This window comes from Myotis yumanensis, unplaced genomic scaffold (genome assembly GCF_028538775.1).
Source record: "Myotis yumanensis isolate MYYU_CA2020_CCGP unplaced genomic scaffold, mMyoYum1.0.hap1 SCAF_3, whole genome shotgun sequence".
Classification (NCBI taxonomy): Eukaryota; Metazoa; Chordata; class Mammalia; order Chiroptera; family Vespertilionidae; genus Myotis; species Myotis yumanensis.
The window spans coordinates 132,317,697-132,337,839 of NW_027223754.1; the positions used below are offsets into that span (position 1 = coordinate 132,317,697).

The 20,143-nt window shown below is 37.8% G+C and overlaps 1 pseudogene; it reads right to left on the reverse strand.

The window, feature by feature from the left end:
- Window positions 1-5,741: 5,741 nt before the first annotated feature.
- LOC139005327 (small ribosomal subunit protein eS26 pseudogene) lies at window positions 5,742-6,089 on the reverse strand (annotated as a pseudogene).
- Window positions 6,090-20,143: the final 14,054 nt, after the last annotated feature.

The following is a 20,143-nucleotide window of genomic DNA, read 5'->3' on the forward strand; positions in this document are numbered from 1 at the left end:
TAATCAATAAAGAAAAAAAAGTAAAAAAAAAAAGAAAAAGATAAATTGCTAGATAGTCAGCTGTTAACTACTTAGAACTACATTTCCCAGACTGTGCTTCCCTGAATGGTTCCAGAGTCCAGTCCACCAATAATTCTCTTATGATGGAAGGAAAGGAGAATCATTATTCTGGAGGTTTAGGGTAGACTCTTCGGAAGACAATGGAGTGAAGGTTTGCAGCTTTTCTAGGAAACCTCTTGGAATCAGGGCTTTAGTGCTCTAGGCACTGACAAAGTTGTTTATCTAATTTCAAGTTTATTTATTGTGAATGTACAATGAAGCATGTTGAACTTACAAAAGCCTCCAATGCTAATTTGTATTATGATTTAGACCAGTGGTCGGCAAACTCATTAGTAAACAGAACCAAATATCAACAGTACAACGATTGAAATTTCTTTTGAGAGTCAAAATTTTTAAACTATATAGGTAGGTACATTGTTATTAACTTAATTAGGGTACTCCTAAGCTGGCCTTTGCTAAAAACGTCCTCAATCTGATTGAGGTATGTTTGCTGAGGTCAACCCCTTCCAACTCTCCCATCCACACTCAACTCGAGCATGAATTGCACGCGCCTCCCCAGTGCTGCCTATCCCGTGGCCCGCCCGCTGTGTCTCCCATCACCTGACTGACCAACACCCCCCACTTCTTCTAACACCACTTCTTTAAAATAGACGCGCCCAGGCTGAAAACCGACTTCTGCGCATGGGCCACGAAGTTTCAATCGCACTGTATGTGCGCGCCCGCACGTGGTATTTTGTGGAAAAGCCACACTCAAGGGGCCAAAGAGCCACATGTGGCTCGCAAGCCGCGGTTTGCCGACCACTGACTTAGACTAAGTTGGTAGGCATGGAAGTGGGTTGTTTTTTTTCACAAGCAAAAAATCACTCAAAGTGGGCTCTCAAGCAAGGCTACTAAAACACAAATCATATACATTTCTTCTTTTTCCTTTTTTTAAACATATTTTCATTGATTTTATACAGAGAGGAAGGGAGAGAGACAGAGAGTCAGAAACATCGATGAGAGAGAAACACCGATCAGCCGCCTCCTGCACATCCCCCACTGGGGATGTGCCCGCAACCCAGGCACATGCCCCTGACCGGAATCAAACCCGGGACCTTCCAGTCCGCAGGCCGACGCTCCATCCACTGAGCCAAACCGGTCTCGGCAATCATATACATTTCTTATGATAATAGTCATGAGATGAAAAGAGCCTAGAGATAAATATAGCAAAATTTTAAAACAGTAGGTATTTTTAAAATTTATTATTTTTATACTGGGAAGACCAGTGGATTTTATATTTTTAAAGAAATTATATTTTAAATATTTAAAAGAAAAAAATTCAAATAATCATATTGAAGACCTATTTTATCATATACAATAATTTGCAAGAAACATATTTGAAAATGGATATGTGTGAGGATATCCATTTCTACTCTATGCTATTTAGAATACTTTTTAGAATATATAGTTTACATCATTAATTTGCTTCTAGGCTTAAGGAAAGAATTTAATAAGAATAGACTACATTCATCTTAAGCCATATCACTTACAAAAAATGAGCAAAACCTGAAGAGTAAAACCTTGTCTCTTACCTCTCTCTCCCCTCCTCCCCCCGCCCCAAGAAGCAAAATGATTGGGAAAAAGTCAGAGGAAAGTTAAAATGAGGTCTAAGGATCTAAGGAATGTTTCTCCCCCATTTCACCCACCAGCCTCATTAATGTGGCACATTCTTGGAAGCAGTAAGCACTGAATCAGGACCTGGCTATCCCTCTATGCACAGAGCATTTTTCTATTTCTGTAGAGATTAAATTACCATTCATCACAACTAACTTAAATTAACATCCCACTGAGGTTTTTAATAAAAAAAAATAGACTTTTAGACCTCTTTTGGTATATTAGTTTATAAAGTGATGAGATGGAACCCTCTATTGTTCATCTCCCTCATAAAAGTAAACAGAGGGAATAGGTATAAAATCTGGTCCTGTGGCTGCATGCTGAACATCACCCATATCTTACCTTTAAGTATAGCTTTCCTCGGGAAAGGAGCTCAACACTCTCTGAAACGTTTCTGGGATATTTGCGTGTAGTATTTGGGGCTAATTTAGGAAGAGCTGGTGCTTGTTTCCATCACTACCGTGAAGCATTTTTTCATCAGCTCCTCAGCGGGACCCTTAGGGACACAGTGGGAGTCTGAGAGACTCGGGATTGAAGGCAAGCCTCCCACTCGCCATAGGAACACCTTGATCAGTATTGGCTCCCTGAATCTCTTTTCTTTCACTGACAAAATTGTGTTGAAAACACTTTTTTTATAGAATTGTTGAGATGATTAGAAATTATACAGGGTGGGCAAAAGTAGGTAAATTATAATAATAAATACATTAATTAACAAATAAAAATACAAGAATAAGCTCTGTTTTGCATACTCAGAACTGTAAGCCTACTTTTGCCCACCTCTGCATATATGAAAAAGCACTAGTGTCTTGAACACTTATGTGCTTGGTACATCATTGGTATTATTTTTCTTCTATTATTTTAATATATCATAGAGTACAGACAAAATGTTTAATGATGAAGGCACTTTCTGAGAAAGTCAGCTTTTTTACTAACTCATTTGGGATTGTCCAGAGAGAGAATTGAGCAAGGGAAGTGGAGAGGTGAATATACAATGATCTACCTACTTCTCAGCATAAAACTACTTACTGGTGGTAAAAAGAGCATCTAATATAGAGATCAAAGAAGAGGAATTATAGCAATAAACATATTAAAGTTGCCTTTTATATGATGGACACACCCACGACTAGAACACCATCCCAGACTCCTCTGGAGTTTAGTTCTTTGTATTCAACTGCCTACTCAGCATCTTCATTTGACTGTGCTATACATATCCCAAACTCAACAAACTGGATTAATGCTCTCCCTTACAAACCTTTCCTTCTGCACACTCTTTCTTGGTGTTTTATGACATGTCCACTCAGTTGTTCATGCCAGAAACTAGGAAACTACTCTTCTCTTCATTCTTACCCCTCTGCTATCCAGTCAGCCATTACATCCAGGGATAACTACCTTTTAAATAGTTATCAATAGCCTACTTCTTTCCAATTCCTCTAGTGCCATTATATTTAATTTATCACCATCTTTTATCTGAACTATTGCAATTATAACTTCTTAACTAATAGTTCTGCTTCCTCTTTTCTTACTCCACACTATTTTTTTTTTTAAAAAAACTTCAGTTACAGTATTTTTCTTTTTATTCCCCAAAGCCATTTGGTTATGTCCCTCTCCCATTTACAAGTCTTCCACAGTTTATAATGCTTTGTGATAAAGTCTCAGATCTTACAAAAGCTTAAAAGAACCCACATGATAGGCCTACTTCTCCAGCTTAATTGAGAACCACTTCTCCCAACCTTCCTTAAACCTCAGGACCTTTACACGTGCTGTTTTTATGCCTGAATCCTTGCTCCTCTTGGTTGTCTGGCTAATTCACACTTATGTTTCAGAAGTAAGCACAAATGTCACATTCTCCCTGTTAAAGTAATTAAACAAGGAGGGTGTTAGACTGAGGTGGCTTTGATGCCTTAGCACCTAAGTAAGCAAACTAAAACCTAAGCCATTCTAAATTCCTGCAAATGACTCAAGGTTAAGAAATCAAAACCTAAGAACAACCAATTATAATCAGCCAAAAAGGCTTTCACAAATAAAGCAACCACTTAAGCTATAGTCAATCAAATAATTTCCTTGTTCTGTTTCTTCACCTTTTCTAGAAAAACTTTTTCCCCAACTCTTGTAGGTAAAGTGCTTCTGACCAGTTTTGGTTTGGTATTGCCCAAATGAATTGACGTGCGCTCAAATAAACTCTTGAAATTTTTAATATGCCTCAGTTTACTTTTTCAACATCTCGAAAGCCTTTACTGAATTTATAGACTGGAATAGATCTCTCTGTTATGTGCTGTGATAACACATTACTTTTGTATCATTTATCACCATTATACTCATTCTCCACTTATTTTTTGAAATATCCATCAAATTGGACTGTAAACCTCTTGGTAGCAGTCACTTTTCAGTCCCTGGTCTCTAGACTACACGCTGTTGACAGGAAGCTCTTGATAATACCTGGTGAACGCATAAATAACACTATCAACAAGGATGCAGTAAAGGATATCTTTGCATTGAGCCTAAGGAATAATCCTAGCCCTGTATACAAACCCTTAAATATTACTCTGGCTAATTTCCTTAACATGGACAATTTCTTTTCTTAGGATTCATTTTGCATATGGGATTAGAAGAAGTTACATTATTTTATAGCTAGGGGACTTTTTGGTTTGTCATTGGATATAAAAGTTAAGGACAGGGATCAGCTGCATGTAATTGTCATCCTAGGAACAGTGGGTAAAGCAACAGTGGTGCTCTCAAAGCAAGAAATTCAGAAGTAGGCAGCCTGATGTCTCAAGGAGAACAGGGCTGATTTTATTGTCTTTTCTCTCAAAGTTTGGTCAAGATGGGTATTGCAGCTCTGGCCTATATACCTGTATTTCTGGGAGAAAGATGGAAAAAAGGATACATGTGGCATCATATGAGTCCATTGTCTATTTAAGGTGCTTTTCCAGAAATTCTTCACAGTAAATTCATTTACATCTTATTGTTCAGAAATATCATTGTATGGTTTCTGTATCAGAACAGGAGTCTGAAAAATGAGTTTTAGGTAAAACTTTGCCAATACCAAGACAGACTCTTCCTTACTTAAACATACTGAATTTCAGTTTGTTTATGTAAAAACAAAGAAAAATAATATAGACTTTTCAAGATGTTTACTGAACATTAACCAAGATAACGTATTAACAATGGACCATTGGGATCTCTGCACATGTTGGATGTTAAAATACCAATTTAATTATCCAAATAATGTGAAAAAAGGTAATACCAGCTCACTAAGGGTTCTGGGTTTACTTAGAACTCAAGTCCACCTCCATGGATTATCAAAATTCATATAATTTTGACTACCAAAGTGGAATATGGATATTTTAATGTAGAAATTATCTTGACTTTTGTGTTCTGAAGGGAAAAGTATACACTGAATTCTTTCTAGAGTAGCTATATTTGAGCTTGGTTGTTGGAGAAAGGCTGGCTTCAGATTTCTCAAATTGTGAGGGAATCTATATATATAAAAGCCAAGCGACCAGAACGACTGGTCACTATGACATACACTGTGGCTCCAACTGCCCACAGGCCCTCCCCCTCACCAGTCCAGGCCCCACCCATGCATGAATCCGTGCACCAGGCCTCTAGTCTTATATAATAAGAACCTAATATGCAAATTGACCAAACGGAAGAACGACCAGTGGAATGACTGGTCACTACGACATGCACTGACCACAAGGGGGCAGGTGTTCAATGTAATAGCTGTCCCCAGCCCGCAGGCCCCAGGCCAGCCAGGCTCCCCCCCCGACATCGCCCCGCTGATCGTTCCACAGATCAGCCCTATTGCCAGCCAGGCTTAGGCACCCTACCCAAGCACAAATTTGGTGCACTGGGCCTCTAGTAAATAATGTGATGTCATAGAGAAAGTTTATTTGATTTGAACTTGATTATTTAATTCTACCCAATAAACACATGATAATTACCTTCTTTTTTTTTTTTTTTGAAGTACAATTTCCATTTATTTTCCCCCCAGAGAACTTTTTTTCTCTCCTTAAAGACTTAGCTTTTTACATGGGCTTTGGTGGAGGTCGTGGGGCAGCACCCACAGGTCTAAATCGGGGTAGGGGTGTTCGGTCCTCCCAGGCTTCATGAGAACGATTCCTGACTACCTTGCTGTGAATGGCACAGCTCACACAGTACTGTAGTTTCACACACACCTTGGGAAGCACAATGGCATCGAAGACACTCGCTTCAGAGGTGTCCCTAATGGCTGCAGCCTCTGCTATGTTTTGAATGACAAACTTCTTAATGGCCTTGTCCTTGGGCACGCACCGGGCACAGTTGGTGCAACTAAGAGGCTGCACATGGCCTCAGCCTTTTTTGGCACGACTGTTATTCCTTCTTTTCTTGGTCATCTTGGAAACAAGGACCCGCGAGAGGCTGATAATTACCTGCTTTATGTCAAATGCTCAGGAGACACAATAGAAGAGGAGACTTTTCCTTACCTTAAAGCAGCGATTTTTCTGCTGTTGTGTCACAGCACACTGGTGTGCTGCATGAATTTGTAAAACATGCAATACCTGACTATTTAGTCAGGGGCACTTACGCCTTTTCCCTTAGATTGTCAAATATAAAAATAAATGACAACAGGTAAAACAAAATAGCTTTCTGGTGTGAATAAATCAAAACTATACCTATTTTTTGTCAGATTGGCAAAAAATATATTTTTAGTGTGCCGCAGAATTTTAGTAATCAATTTATGTTTCCATGAGATGAAAAGTGTTGAAAAACACTGGTTTAAAGAACAAAAAATCTTTCTACAACTAGAATGGACTAGAAAATAACAGATTTGTTTTGGGATTTTTTTTTTTTTTTTACCACAGATTTTGTGTGTGGGCATGCGTGCCCCTGTGCAGGATATCCTGCCGGTGGGAGAAGAGAATGTGTGCTTCTCTTTGGACAATGAGATTCCATAAACCTCAGAGAATAAAGGCAAGATTTTTTTCTTCTCTCTGTCCTGTGCTCATTTTAAGGCTCTGGAATTCCTGGAATCATCACTTTTTGGCTTGAAAATTTCATAAAGCAGAGAAATCAGTTGCTATTTGTCCTTGGATCTTTAAGCTGAAATATGCATACAGTCTATTTTGATGGAGTTTCTCATTAAAATACTCCATAACTTTATTCTTATGCCAAAATTTTGAAGATTTGCTTTTTCCATAAAATTGTGATTATACTTTCTGTTTATGTTTTTGCTCAGTCATGTAATGTAGTAGTATGTTTCTTATTCAGTCATTTTCCTTATTTATCTCATTTCTCTAATTCTTATGTCTTACCTTTTTTTTGAAATACTTTTTACATTTCTATTTCTCCTTTATTTTCACTTCTTCGAAGTTACTGGAGGATAATGATTTTGATTTTATTGGCAGAAATTGTAAAATTATTTTTAAAGTATTTCCCCCAAATACAATTTATACTAAAAGTTAAAAAAATATATCCATGGACTTACTAACTTTCATATGGCCTTTGATAGATTTTTAAATATATGTTTGGTAGAATACTAAGAAATTTTAGGTAGTTACCAAAGGAAGATTTATTATTTCTGGCTGTCTTCTTCTTTTATGGTATAATTCCACTGAAATGTCTGGATGCATCATTTAATTCAAACCAAGTGGTTTATACATTTGTCTTCAACTAAAGAATATTCCAGGGTATAGTCTATGTTCTTAATATAATGGCTTGATGGAACTACCCATGGCTTGACAGAAATCAAAGCTCTTGTTAAAAGACAGAAAGGACAGTTTTGTTAAACTCTTTTATGATGTTATCATGTGGCTATTGACAAACTAGGAAAACAGCATGATAGAATATCAGTATTTGAAATTCTAATTAAAATTGGAAGTACAGCCCCCATTCCATATACTCTGCCTTGGCCTTTCTGTAATGGCCCTAAGAGTATGTGTAAGCATTCCTGGAAGTGCCAGATTAAGCGCTGGGAAAATTGCAACATTGGCATTAAGGCGAGAGATAATTAGCTTAGTCAAAAGAAATGAATAGTGTAAAACAAGTAAACAAACAAACAAGAAAACACAAAAGTTTTGGGATTGCTTGAGATTACTGAGATGTGGATGATGAAGGCTGAGAGTTAGTTTACTATGTCCTAAAAAGCTTAACATGGACTCTTTGGGAGTGAGGTTAAATCTGTATTTTGTGCATTGAAGAGAAAGTGAAGGCCTTGGCTGCCATAGATCTTTTAATTAGTGAGCAAATAATAAAAGGCCACCACACATTCTTTCAGACAAAAGTATCCAGTGACAATGGATACAAGGCCAATTGGGAGGTAAGCATTCATTACACACACACACACACACACACACACACACACAATAAAAACAAGCATGATTCTCACTCTCATGGAGTTTATGTTAAACAGAGTACACAATGTGAAATTACTAATTATAGACACTTTTTCATTATACTCGTAAAAGAAGCCATGTAGGAAAAATATAGAAGACTTTGAACTTACATAGTGAGGAAGCTAATTTAGTCAGTAGAATTTAAATCTTTAGAAACATGCTTTCCTTCTAATCTGGAATGTTTGTGTGTCAGGGAGGGAGGGAGTCGGTGAGCAGTAGTCTGGTGGCCCAGAGCCAAGGGAAGAAACAACTTTGCTCACAATAGGCACCCTTAGCAAAACCAAAGTATAGTGACATCAGCGTCTACATATTTTCCATGATTTCTAAAAATATAATCCGCTCATTAATAGAAAAACCCTACAACATAAAATTTTTAAAATTAAAGGATGATTTTTTTGCACTTGGCTGTGATATTGGATAGTGCTATTGCATTTAGATGTTGGCCTCCCATATTTCCCATGCCTTATACTGTTGAGAAAATACTCTGCAAAAGAAAGGTGGCATCTCCTGCTCAACCTTGACCATTTATTTCCGGCCTTCCTGCTCATTATTATTATTTTTAAAATATATTTTTATTGATTTCAGAGTGGAAAGGAGAGGGAGAGAGAGAGAGAAAAAACATCAATGATGAGAGAGAATCATTGATCAGCTACCTCTTGCACCCTCCACACTGGGGATCGAGCCCACAACCTGGGCATATGCCCTGACTGGGAATCCAATCATGACATCCTGCTTCATAGGCCAATGCTCAACCACTGAGCCACACTGTCTGAGCTCTCATCATTAATCAAGATGTTTACAACTATGAATTGTCCTAGTTTTTATTTGTAGGTCTTTGGGGTATTATGTGCTAAGTCCACATGTAAAGAGAGCAAACAACTCTCCTTGATAATCTTCCAGTCTTCAGTTATAGTAGTAGTTTCCTAGAATGGCAGTGCTATTATTTGCCCAACTGCAGTCTGTGTTCCAGAAATGCTTAATACTATCTTGTTATCCACAGCTTAATGGTAAATAGGGGATTAATAGTCTGTCAAATTGAATGACCAGAAGAACAGATAAAGCATGACTTCAAAGATTTCTCACTGTTTAGGAATGGACTTGTTCTGTCTGTGCAAATGATAGCATATTGGAAATATCCCTGTGGTTGTGAAAAAGAAGAAAAACATGATTATATTAGAGCCGTGGTCAGCAAAATTTGGCTTGTGAGCCACATGCGGCTCTTTGGCCCCTTGAGTGTGGCTCTTCCTAAGCCTTAGGAGTACTCTAATTAAGTTAATAACAATGTACCTACCTATATGGTTTAAATTTAAAAAATTTGGCTTTCAAAAGAAATTTCAATCATTGTACTGTTGATATTTGGCTCTGTTGACTAATGAATTTGCCGACCACTGTACTAGAGGCCCAATGCATGAAAATTCGTGCAAGAGTAGACTTTCCTTCCCCCAGCTGCTGGCACCCACTTCCCTCTGGCACCCGGGACTCAGGATGGCTTCCCTCCAGCCTCAGCTTCATCAGGAAAAACATCCGGGAGATGTCTGGTCTAATTAGCATGTTACCCTTTTATTATTATAGATACTTCTACTCAAGAAAGTGTGCATAAAGTGCTTCTGCATAATGGAATGTTCTGATTTAGGAAATCATTTTTTTTTTTTTGGTTAGGACTTATCAAAACTGATTTTTTATGATTCTGATTGGGATTGGAAATTTATATAACCAATATTGGCTCCTAGGGAAGACTAAAATCCTTCCATTGATGCATTCAACACTTTTTGCTCAGATTTTGAATTTCAAAATAATCAAGCTCTGTGGTAGCAGGAAAAATGGTCCTGAGGGATCCAGGATATAGTAATGGGAGAAAAACCCTTCATCCACTTTGCATTTTTGCCTTTCCCAAGACCTTCCCATCTCTTGACACACACATATATTGATACTGCCATCCAAACCTAGCAAAAGCCCTTAACCCTTAGATCAGTAAACAGTGATTCTCACAGTGTGCATAAGAATTATCTGGGAGTAGGTGGAAAAATATCTATCCTTTAGAAATTGTGATTCTGAGGTCAGGTCTGAGCCTAGGAGCTTTTATGTTTTGTTTTGTTTTGTTTTCAATTACTTCTGGTCAATCTGATACAGATGGCCTAATGCCACACTTCATGGAACTCTGCATACACTTTAAACGCTAGATAGCCACGGTCAGCTGCATTTATCTATCATTGATTCAACTGGCTGTGCAGTGGAGTGCAGTATCTGAAGTACAAGCATCCTGGTAGGTCCAACTGCATGTGAGGGAGTAATTCTAAAATGGGGAAAGGTGTGGCCTGGGAAAAGCTTCTGCCATGAGTTCCCAATATTAGCACAGTTAGGGGTAATTAAGATTTCCATAAAATACACTTCGAGTTCCATTCAAAGAATTTTCTGGAATTTAATCCAGTTATTTGTTGGTGTTATCTAGACTTCTAAAGTTAATATCAGGTGGTTTATCGCTGGATGAAATGTAAGCTTGTTTCAAAGGAAAGGAAGGGGCAGAAGTTGGCTTGTGACTTAATGCATTACCCTCGGTGATATTTACGTTTTAAAGTGCCACAGACTCGGCAGTACAAACCTTAACAACAACAAAAATGGCAATCAGACAACCGTGGGAAAGCTGTATTTGTGTATTGGACTTTTTGGCACCCCTCAAATGATGCTGAAGAGGTACACTATGGAGTGCGATGTTTCTGGTTAACGCTGCCTCTCAGCTGACTTTAGTTTCTTTAGAGAGTACAGACAGTGTGTGGGTTGAACTCCATCACTGAGTCATAGCAATGACTGTAAGTCACATCCTCATTGTAGTTTGGATCTCTGCCATATCCCTGACCAGCATTTGAACTTGAATTTTGGCCTGACACCAGCTACAATGGTCAGAAAGCAAGGGCCCATCAGCTATGGCGTGACTGACCTTTCAAGGTTCCCTTTAGAACAATTCTCTGAAAATGAATGGACTGGACAGTTTGCTTTTTATCTACTCATATAACTTAAGTATCTATTTTAAAGACGTTATGTTTTAAACATCGTGTGTGATGTTCCATTTGGTGAACTTAAAAAAGGTAATATGTGTTGGCATAAAATAAAGGCTATTGCTTGTGTATGTTACTCTCAATAACATTACGATTCAAGTAAAAATTAATTATTTGAATCCATTTTGATCTATAAAAATGGCTATCTCATATAGTTCAATCTAAATACTTGCCTGACATACTTTGTGGAAAAAAGTGTATTAGCAAGATATTCACATTATAATACTAAATTAGGAAAAATATAACATTGAGCTTATAGTGAAAACCCAAAATATTTGTTTAAATTATAGTTATGAATACAAAAATTAACAGAAGAAAGTATGAAAGTTGATCAATGGATGTCTTTCACTGGTAAATAGGGTTATGGAGTATTTTATTTGCTTACTGTTATTTTATACAGTGGGTAAGTGTTATATTTATTTAACAACATTTACTGTTTTTGTTGTTATCAAAGTAGTATGTTACATATTGTTTTTAGATATCTTGTGACATAGAAAAAAATGATAAAGAAGAAAACTCTTAACACACAGAGATTTTGTGATGACTTTTTACCTACTCCATTCTTGTCATTAAAAGGAACATTGTCATAATATAAACTTCAATTTTTTTCTTATTGATGAAGATGATAATTTTTATACATATTTATTGGTCATTGGTATTAATGAATCTCTTTTATCTATTATTTCTGGAGCATTGGTCCACTGTTCTTTTCAAGAATAACCTGAGTGTTAGAAGACAGGAAACACCTTTGATTTGCTATTGGTCCTATTTTAGCTACAGTGATATTATCAAAAGTAAAATTTTTTATAAAGATACAGAAATAGGCATTCCATATTTTAACAATAAAGCAAGACAAGACAGCATGTAGGAGGAAAATCAAGTACAGAAATGCAAGAAATACTGGAATGTTTGAAGATGGTATTTACATTGTTAAAGATCATAAGGAATGTCAGGTTAACTACAATCAGAACTCAGAGCTTTAGAAAGCCTTCATATAGTGAGTCATCATACATATCCTATAAAAATAGCAGTCCATTTCCTCCTCACAGCTCAAACTGACCTCACTTTCCAAGAATTCAAAGAACTTCAGGGGGAAAAGCAAAGGCTATTTTTTCTTCATGTTTTGCTTTCATCCCCACACCTTCCCCCATCCCCAACAAGTGACAGGAATCTTGGAAATAAAGTAAAATTTAGGATGGCTTTTGCTTCCAACTCTTTAAGAATCATTACTGTGTATATGAATTTGGGGATGGCAAGTACTTGGCAAAACTTAGCAAACACATTTCTAAAATAAATCTCGTAAATGAGCCAATTTTGATGAATAGCTACATTTGAGCTACAATTCTTGGTTAGGTAATTTTAATGCAGTCACTGCGTTATTTTATGGTCAATAAATAATATGCTGAAGGGAAGAACTTTACATTTATGTAAAAACAATTCCTTTTTCCAAATTGGTTATTTTCTTCTTTCCTCCTGTTTAAAATAACTAAATCATCTTGTGATTATAATTCTTAAAAACCTGAACTTTCATTTAAGGAAAGCCATTTTAGGTAATTAAGGAAAAATCAAAGTAAAAAATTCTTAATAATTTAATCTCATATTACTCCACTTTGGAGCAACATGATAAATCAACACATTGCTTATCCTTAATTAAAGTCCCTTTATTTCTATACTGTTCCTATTTCCCTCAATGTTTTTTTAATCATTTGAAGTAGACACTCTTATAAATAAAGTTAATTTAAATGTCATCATTTTATTGATTTTCTTACTCTCTTAATTAGCAAGATGGCTGATTTTTAATCTTGTTGTGAACTATCCTTCAATAAAATCAATTGTGCCTTACGTGAAATATTCAGCTCAGAAATTCTGTTGGAGAGAAGCTCAAGTAAAACTGTCATCAGGCATCTACTCCTGAAGCATACAAGCCAGACATGTATTTTTCTTTACTGATTATTTACAGAGGGCCAGCTAGGACATGAAGAGCAAGGAGAAAAAAATTATTAGTGTTTCTGAGACATTGCTCTTCCTTGACCAATAATTTTTGTTTGTTTATTTTTTCCCTCTAAGGATGTTTTTCTCTTTGGAAATTTAAGTTAGGATAACTTATGTAAAAGGAATGTCAGACACATGTTGGAAAGCTGAGCCCTGCCCGATGTAGCTCAGTTGGGTGAGTTGTCATCCTGTGCACTGAGGGGTCACCAGTTCAATTCCCAGTCAGGGCACATACCCAGGTTGCTGGTTTGATCCCCGACTGGGGCTCATGTAGGAGGCAGCTGATTGATGTTTCTCTCTCACATTGATGTTTCTCTCTTTCTCCCTCTCCCTCTCCCTCTCCCTTCTTCTCTCTCTCTCTCCAAACAAATTAAAAAAAAAAAACTCAATAAAAATAAAAAAAGTTGAGGGGGTGAATCACACACAAATAAAATAGCCAGACATAGAAGGCTTTCAAAGAAAGTCACATTAATTCAAGCATAGAAGTTGCCATTATATCAAAAGAGACTGACACCTTTTATTAGCTTTGAATAATATAAAGTCCTTTTGAGAAGTTTATTTATATACTAAAACTTAGTTTTCTGAGTAAGGAGAAAATAATGCTTACTTAAGCTAATATTATGGCATGTAAAATGCAAATCATTCTCAATAATAGCAAGAGTGTCTTAGGTAATTATAGTTTTAAATATATATAACCATAAAAACATATTTAAAAGTTTAATTTTTTAACCTAATTTTTTGAAATGTATACTCTTATGTACTTATTTGGTACATGATTTTATTATATATATATATATATATATATGTATATATATATATATATATGGACAGAGTGATATGTACATATATGGAAATTAATTCATATGTCAGTGCCTCAATTTATTTTTCACTAACACTCCCCATAAGGAGCTTCTTAAATACATTTTTTTTAACTGTCCACACCTAAATTGCCCCGACCTGCAGGGCACGCTTCATGGGTACACCGCACCAAATCCTGCAAAGGAATGAGAGGATAGGAGACGCGAAGAAATGGAGGCAAGACAAAGTTCTGATCAAGCCTCAGTTTTATTCTTTACAGTGAGTTGTATTTATACTGTTTCTAGAGGAGGGGAGTGGGCAAAGGAAGTCGTTAAGGATGTAACAGACTTTGGAATGTTGCAGCTTATCAGCGGAGATGTAGCTTGCTTTGTGCTTAGGGTGAGGGTATGTTATTTAACTCCAGGCTAAATCGCAAGGTTAACTTTTAACTCCAGGCCAAACCGGGAGTTGGCTTGGAGGAGCCAGAAACCTCTTGTTGTAAGCTGGAGATGTATATGTGATTTATAATGGCTCCCAACAATTCCTCCCTTACCATTTAGTTAAGGGTGGGCATTAACCGACTGGGGGAGTAGTGACCTGGTTCCTCCCATGAGATCAGCAGATCTCACCTCTGGTGGCTCTTGGTATCTTTTGGGGAGGAGAGGCAGAGCCAACAATTATATATGTATGGATACCAACCTCTATGCAAACCAGGTGTGCTCACAGAGAAATCCAGAGGCGGTCGAGAAAATTTTGATTTTCTGTTTTGACCTTCCCTTGCAGTGCTTTGCCCTGCACCCAGACGGTGCCCATACCATACCTCTATATAGAGTGTAGGTAAGCATTCCTCTGGCTTTATGCTGTCCCCGTGGGGAGGGAGCTCTGGCAATCACAATCACATTCTCGGTCTATAGTAGTTAAACGGTGGTAGTGAACCTGAATGGGTTTGGCCAGGATGCTATCAATTTGCTGTTTGACAAAACTTGTCAGTTTCTTAAAAGCCCATGGACCAAAGGTTAAAATTAACAGTAAGCTGACAAGGGGGCCAAATACAGGAAGCAGGTAGGGGAGTAGGCCATTGAGTCCGCTCCAAAGGGGGTTTTCGAACAGCTCTCTTCGCCTTTTCACCAGGTCTTCCTGGAGTTTTCTTATCTTGTCTCAGACGATTCCAGATTTGTTGGCATAAAAACAGCAGCGTTCCTGTAGGGCTAAACATATTCCTCCCTGCTCTGCTATAAGTAAATCTAATCCTCTTCTATTTTGTAAAACTACTTCTGCTAGGGAGTCAATTTGGTCTTGGAGATCATTGATAGTACCTGAAAGAGCCTGAACATCAATTAACTGATTAGATAATCTATTATAGGTATGTAATGCGGTTCCTAATCCAGCTGTGCCAGTGGCCACAGCTCCAGAGACTCCCAGTCTTATAAGTAAAGGAATAAGTTGGACAGCCCGCTTACTGCGTCCAGCAATGTAATCAAGGCTGGGTAGGGGGACAGGTTCTCCCCCTGGAATAATATCAATGTCAGGGAGAATACTAGCCTGAACACATAATCCTGTCCAGTTTAAAGGTAGAGCTGTATAGGCCATATTACCTCCACATACAAACACTCGTCCAGGAGCGGGGCAAAGGGAGGAACTGTGATTGTGAACGGGAGAGCAGTTAACAAAGCTAACGAAGCCTACATCTAGATCATAACTATTATTCTGGGGGAGTTTTTGTAGACATGAGGAAAAGTTGAATGCAACAGGTTGAGTTCTAAAGGGCAAACTGAGGGTACAATTATTATACTGATGTCATCTGGAATGACAAGGGGCATAGGTGTACCTAGGGTCATGCATAGCCAACAGTTTTCTGCAAGGGATGGACTGGAGGCATTTAAAGCACGGAGTGTGGCTTCTAAGATATCAGAGGTTTGGGTGTCTAGATCTACTCCTGTAAAAGTTTATCTTTTTAATAGGTGACAACTAAGTTCCCCTGAATATCCATTTAACCCAATTTGCCAATTTTAAGTCAGTTTGAAATAGCATTTATTCTTTTAACTTTACTTGTCCTAAGTTATGGACAGTAAATGACCTTAATTAAATTTCTGGTATTAGTTTTTGGGTAGACAAAACACAAATTATTTAATTTAGCTTTTGAGGCCCAATATATTGATTTTTAATTTTAGTTAGGCATCTGAAGGAAACCTTTTTATTTCCTTCCAGACAGCTTTCTTTCTCACACAAGCAACAAATGTAAGAAACATGGTTGCCTTTTGAGATTTTAACAAATACTGTCACAAAGCTATATATTTCAAGTGATTATTTTAAAAAGGCAAAGCGAAGCAAGTAAATTTAGTATTTAGTAAACTTTTGATTCACAAGGGACAAATGCTGCCCCACCTCCAGCCTAATTTAAAATGCAGCGGCGAGGAGCTTTTGTTATTTCAAATTACATCTTAAAATTCTACTGCTGTATTTTAAGAAATATTAAACAAAATTACTTGTTTTGCCCTTTCTCAGAGGCAAAAACTTAAAATATATTTATTAATTTATATTTGATAAAGCTTTCCATGTGATTTCAAGTATATTAAATTGGCTTTATTAAAAAACCTTTAAGAAGAGAGAATAAACTTTTGAAAACATTTCAGGGCCCATGAAATGTCCCAAAGTCATTCCTTGGTTATAGTTTTGAAATCTAACTTGGAAGACCATCAAATATATACGTATATATATGATTTAAAGATTATATACCTTTTATAATTATTAAGAGATATCAATTAAATTTAAACTGATCTTTGTATATAAAATTTCTGTTGGGATCACAGAATTTATCCTCTTTTTTAATCAGATCAATGAGTAACATTTTTTGGAATAAACTTCAAAAAATGCAGGACATAATCAACCAACAGATTTAATTCTGTTCTTTAGATTTTGTACGAAGTACACTTAGATCTTATTTAATTCAGTATTATGTCACTTCAAGATACCTAGGTATAAACTCCAAGGTCTTAAATTTCACAGCAGATTTGGAAAACCACACTTGAGGCTGGCGAGGCAGGCCTGGCCCCAGCCTTTGATTTTAAAAACGACCATAATTTTTCCTCTGGGAAGGCCAACAAACAAGGTTGTAGATACATTGCTTCCTGCCCCTTGCTAGTCGGTGGGAAGTTTCAATATTGGCCTGGGGGAGGAAGGGGGGGGGCTGTTTTCCCTGGAAGAGTAAATTGACCACATTCTTTAAGAATTTGCTACATGTGGGAAGCAACTAGCCCCTTTTCTCATTAGAAATGTTTTGGCCAGCCTTTTCAATTAACAAAGGGCCAGTTTTTTACCGGGCTACTTAGATTTTTATAATTAATATCAATAATTCTTGAGATTCAAATCTAGATTATTATTTTAAGGCAGTTATTTTGGTAACTTTTCTATAACAGACCATTTTACTAAATTTCTTTGAGGCTTTTAAGATTAACTTTGGAACAGGCTTTATTAACATTTCAAAAATCACTCTTTATTATGGAAATATACCAATCTTATTGCTAGAACCAGCCTGCATTTCTTCCCTGGCTCAAATATGCCATTTTTCTTAGGAAATAATCAGTCTTGGGTTTTATTCTGTACATTTGTAAAGAGATTTTTAGCTCAAAACTCTATCTAAATGTCCAAAATCGGATGATGCGCGCTTTTAGTTCCAAGCCAGTTTTTCTCTTTACACGTGAACAGAAATCCCAGACGCATTTTCTAAATTTTGTAAAACTTTTTTAATTACGAGAAGGAGATTTTAAATTTGAATACTGGGGAGGAGGCGTCCATATAGGATCGCCATGTGTTCCTTTTTCCTTTCCCCTACATATCCTGTTTTGGGGGAAGTTTTAGCAAATGACTCAGATGGCGTATTTTTCCCCAAAGTTATGCTTAATAGAAAAAGACTTTTTAAACTTTTTCCTATTTTGCTTTCTAAAGTCATGGCTAGCACCCAAGGTTATCTTAGCCAAAGTTTGGTTGTCATAAGATGTTCTAAAGTAAAGAAGCCTTTTAAATCTTTCTTTTTAACCCTAAATCCTCACACCTTGAGGGACTCCCTGAGTCCTGTAAGAAGCCTTTTGAATCTTTTTAACCCTAAATCCTCACACCTTGAGGGACTCCCTGAGTCCTGTAAGAAGCCTTTTGAATCTTTCTTTTTAACCCTAAATCTTCGCGCCTTGAGGGACTCCCTGAGTCCTTTAAGAAACAGCTCATGAGAACTCAAAGCCTGCCCATGTCTTAGCCTCTTCCACGTAAGCCTCCAGGACGTATAAACCCCGTACCAGGTCAGCCCAGGAGTCGACAAGGAGACGAACCAGCGAGGAAGATGCCAACCGTCACCTCAAAAGAGAGGCCCCTGTCCACATGTCATAGGTCTGGATGTTGAAATTCTCTGCTGAGACTACTTCAGTCCTGTTTATGCCACAGGTGTGTTTTCCTACGTAAGCAACCGGTTGGTATAATCCGCCAACTCGGACCCCTAGATCAGAGCTCCCCAGATCAAAACCTGTTGTCAAGTGCCTTCCTCGGAGCTGCTTTTGCAGCTCACTCCTCCTACGTAAACAGCCGGTTGGTATAACCCGCCAACTCGGACCCTTGTGAGGCAGGTAACCTGCTAGGACCCTCAGGCATTCACCAGTCGGGAGTCAGGCACCGCATGAGTGCTCACAAGGTGGACGGCTTGCGTTTTTAAGTAGGCAAGGAGTTTTCCCGGAGTAACAGTGACACAAGTTCTTACTGGATTACTTCTAATTTTGGGTGGACGGTTTAAGCTTTAAAGTAGGCAAAAACACTTACTTCCGAGTCTCAGCTGGAGTCCCCATTTTCTCAGAAAGACCACTAAGACAAGGTGAACGCAGGGTTTTTGGAAGGAGTCAACCACGTGGAACGAAACCAAGGGACAAGCCTGAGTGATTCGGAGTTCTCTCTGCCGAAATCGGGTACCTTTCACTCTTCCCCGAAATGACAAGAGAGTGCTCAAAGTGGACTAGAGGCAGGAGACAAGGGGGGAGGCAAGGAGGGAAGAGAATGCCTATCCAAAATGAATGCATTCACTTTCCAAAGCAACAGGTCTGACTCGCAAAGCGGGTAAGCAGAGCGGCGACCAGGAAAAAAGCAGGCTGACTCACAGGGCGATCCCAGTGGCGCCAAAGGGAGGTCCGGCCGGACAAGAGTGAACGTTCCTGAGGAGGATTGGAGAGCGGAGACCACGGCTGGGCGCCAGTTATGCCCCGACCTGCAGGGCACGCTTCGTGGGTACACCGCACCAAATCCTGCAAAGGAATGAGAGGATAGGAGACTCGAAGAAATGGAGGCAAGACAAAGTTCTGATCAAGCCTCAGTTTTATTCTTTACAGCGAGTTGTATTTATACTGTTTCTAGAGGAGGGGAGTGGGCAAAGGAAGTCGTTAAGGATGTAACAGACTTTGGAATGTTGCAGCTTATCAGCGGAGATGTAGCTTGCTTTGTGCTTAGGGTGAGGGTATGTTATTTAACTCCAGGCTAAATCGCAAGGTTAACTTTTAACTCCAGGCCAAACCGGGAGTTGGCTTGGAGGAGCCAGAAACCTCTTGTTGTAAGCTGGAGATGTATATGTGATTTATAATGGCTCCCAACACTAAATTAGTCTTTTCAAGCTTCTAAAACAGAATACTATATACTGGGTGACTTTTAAACAATAGAAATTTGTTTCTCACCATTCTAGAGGCTGTAAGTACCAAGATCAAGACACCAGCAGATTTGGTGCATGGTGGGGATCTACTTCCTGGTTCATAGAGGGCTGTAACCTCACTGAGTAGAAGAGGCAGGAGATCTAAAGTGTCTTTTAGGAGAGCACTGATCCAATTCACAAGGCTCCACCCTTATGACCTAATTGCCTTCAAATCTATTCTCATTGTGGATTAGGCATTTTAACATATGCATTTTGAGGGAACAAAAACATTTAGTCTATAATACCACTCAATAAAAATTTAACACCACAGATATACTTTATAGCTGTTTATGTACTATAGGTGTACTTGTGTTTTACATAATAAAAAGGTTGAAATACTTTTCAGCCCCAAAATACTAAGGTTTGCTTCTTTGAAAGAAATATTGTGCCTATTGAGAATACAAGATCATGTATACCTTTTTTAAAAACGATTTTTAATTTTTGTTGAACTTTACTTTTTTTAGCTTTATTTTTATTGTTGACACTATTATAGATAT